Here is a 3,500-nt window from a genome sequence, read left to right as displayed (position 1 = left end):
TTGATATTGGGGAAAGAACCTATCAAACCTCAGGGTATTAGCCAGGAATTCTTAAGTAATCAATATAATTGATCACAATCCATAAATCAGGTAAAAGGATGATCACAACCCTCCTGACTAGAATAACTAGTAATTAATCCCCCAGAATTATTATTCTGAGTGGTAAAATATGCCTTTTAAAATTATTAAATCAAATTAAAATCTTCAGAAATTAAACACAAATCAAAGACAATTTTTGCTGTCATGAGCGATTATTTAGTTTAAGGAGAAAAAAAAAATTTCCAGCAAAAATAAGAGTTTATAATATATATCCCAGTGAACAACTCCTGCTGCTTTACAGTATTTCAGTACTCAATTTACTGCATCCATATGGAATTATTTTATAAACAAAACCAATGTCAAGGGCCCTTATTCAATTAAAGAAATGGAAATTAGTTACCGCTTGTGTTTTTCACAGGATTTACACAGCTGGTACACAAGGAGTAAAGTATCACAAATTAGTCATGGGTTTTGCACAGTTTACAGTCCTTAAATTGTCTCTCCATCAGTGGACTTTATGTAACCATATCATTTCTGAATCTCTGTGTTAACACTAACAAGTCACAGACAAATTTTTATTTAAAACAACTTAAATATTTTGTGTTTTCCCCTAAAATCCATGATAAGCAGTGGTGGTGCTTGTAGGTAGATACATATCACTCTCACATCTCCCATTTGGGATTCATGACTTCATAAATGTATTACGAGAACAACATTTGTAGGAATTATAGGGAAACTTTTTAATATGTTTGCCTCACTGACAATAAGGTATAGTATTTATACAGGCCTCTTACTAAGCAATGCAGGTACTTAGAGCTATGCTTTGAATAAAAGTTGTAAAATTTGTACAATAATTTAGCTTCTTAGACAAATCATTGTCATTGATTAAACAATGGCATTTTATGACTTATTTCGGGAATGATTTATTTGTACTTAGAATCATAGAATATCAGGGTTGGAAGGGACCTCAGGAGGTCATCTTGTCTAACCCCCTGCTCAAAGCAGGACCAATTCCCAACTAAATCATCCCAGCCAGGGCTTTGCCAAGCCTGACCTTAAAAACCTCTAAGGAAGGAGATTCCACCACCACCCTAGGTAACCCATTCCAGTGCTTCACCACCCTCCTAGTGAAAAAGTTTTTCCTAATATCCAACTTAAACCTCCCCCACTGCAATTTGAGACCATTACTCCTTGTTCTGTCATCAGGTACCACTGAGAACAGTCTAGATCCATCGTCTTTGGAACCCCCTTTCAGGTAGTTGAAAGCAGCTATCAAATCCCCCCTCATTCTTCTCTTCTGCAGACTAAACAATCCCAGTTCCCTCAGCCTCTCCTCATAAGTCATGTGCTCCATCCCCCTAATCATTTTTGTTGCCCTCCGCTGGACTCTTTCCAATTTTTCCACATCCTTCTTGTAGTGTGGGGCCCAAAACTGGACACAGTACTCCAGATGAGGCCTCACCAATGTCGAATAGAGGGGAGTGATCACATCCCTCAATCTGCTGGCAATGCCCCTACTTATACAGCCCCAAATGCCGTTAGCCTTCTTGTCAACAAGGGCACACTGCTGACTCATACTTGTTTTATGTGTACCTGCCCAAAGTTGCTGATTCTATAAAACTGAAAGCTGACTGTATTATCTTGTCAAATTCATGCAGTCTCACATTTTCTTAATTGGATTTGTTCATTTATTGGTAGCAAAAATAAAACTTCCTGCTCCAGACACAGTTACTGATCATTGCAATAGCTTCAAAGTAGCATGTAAGTTACTTTATGCAAGTTTCAAAAGCTGTCTTCCCATATACTGGTCTTTCTATCATTTAGCTATAAAGGTGGCTCTCTTAACAATTAGCAAGGAAATTGGTAGCATATTTTCTATTCTTTAAAAAAAAATCATAATGACTTCCCAGAGAGCACAAAAATGGCACAATATCACTCAAACAAATGGATTTCAGCAACTTCTACTATCTATAAAATTACATCAAATTAATTACTGCCAGGCTGACATATTCCTGATGCTTAATATTCCTAACAGAAAAGAGTACAAGCAAAAAGGTGACTTCATATTTAATTAATAATTAAAATATCACAGAAGGCATTCAAAAATGTTTCAGTTTTACAATTGCAATAATAAGACAATATAGAAGGGGGCCAGACAGGCAGAAAGGGAGGCAGGTTTATAGCTGCTGCTCTAGCAAGGTCCAATATTATGACAGAGAACAGAAGAACTAGTCTCTTGCAATTCTATTTCATTTGAATGTCTTGTGGGGATCCACTAGACAGAGGTTCTCAAACTGTGGTCTGCAGACCACCAGTGATCTGCAAGCTCCATTCAGGTGGTCTATGGGTAGTTCCCTCTAAGATGCGTATTTGATGGCCGCACACGAGAGAATGAAGGGGATGCTGGGAACCCTAAGCCCATATGCTAACAACTTAGCCTGCTGACATTCAGACACTAGAGTGATGAGCACAGTATAAATATTTAGATAGGATGGTTAGATGAACTGATACATAGATAGGTGGATTACTACACACTGATACCAATTGTTGTCCACTGAATTGTAGTATTTTTGACATTACATACTATTTTGGTTGGTTTCTGTGAGTGACAGAAGCAGTTCTGAGCTACCTAGGAATCCTTTCAGAAACTTAAACATTTGAAGAAACCTTTTCTGAAGTTTGCACATCTTCTAAAAAGAATTGCATCTTAGCTAACAACATAACATTTTCTTCCAGATCTAACTGCCTATACATTCAGTCGAAAAGAACTTCTGAAACTAACACACACCACCATCTGGTGACTCCCAATGACATTATATAAATAACTGGCATAATATTCATTAAAGAGTAGAGTAGTGTCTTTCTACCACACCCTTTCCTATTCCTAATGTCCTGGGAAACTCATGGAAGTCACTTCATACCAGACCTCATGGATTTTTAACTAAACCAACAGCTGCTGAAACTCTGAGAGTTTGAGAAGATTTCAAGGTGAAATTCATGTTTGCATGAACACGTCATAGAAATAAAGATTTTCACAGTGATGATTAATGTAACACCATTGTATTCTATGACCAAAGGGTAATATATGGTCATTTCTCTTCTCTAAGGTAACTGTTATTGAATAACAATGTTTTGAGAAGTCAGTTCTTAAATCAAATTGTTTATGCTTTAAATCAGTAGAATAATTCTAACGTTCTAATTTTCCTTTAGGAATCATGCAGCAGTAAATGAAAGGAAGTATGGTATGTTTTCTGAAAGGGGTTGGCTTTTCTTCTGTTTTGGAAGAGGCATGATAGAAAGATTCATGTTTTACGATGAAAACATTCAGCAACAGATATTGCTGACTTAAAAAGAAAAGTTATATATTCATTGTTACTATCAGAAAGTGCTTTAATCCCCCAAAAGACTGACCTGAAGTATATAAGGGAAAAGGAACAAAGTCTAAACTCCATGATCCAGCA

The sequence above is a fragment of the Mauremys mutica genome, chromosome 5 (assembly GCF_020497125.1).
Source record: "Mauremys mutica isolate MM-2020 ecotype Southern chromosome 5, ASM2049712v1, whole genome shotgun sequence".
NCBI lineage: Eukaryota > Metazoa > Chordata > Testudines > Geoemydidae > Mauremys > Mauremys mutica.
The sequence above is the reverse complement of the archived record's forward strand: the minus strand, read 5'-3'. Positions refer to the sequence as shown.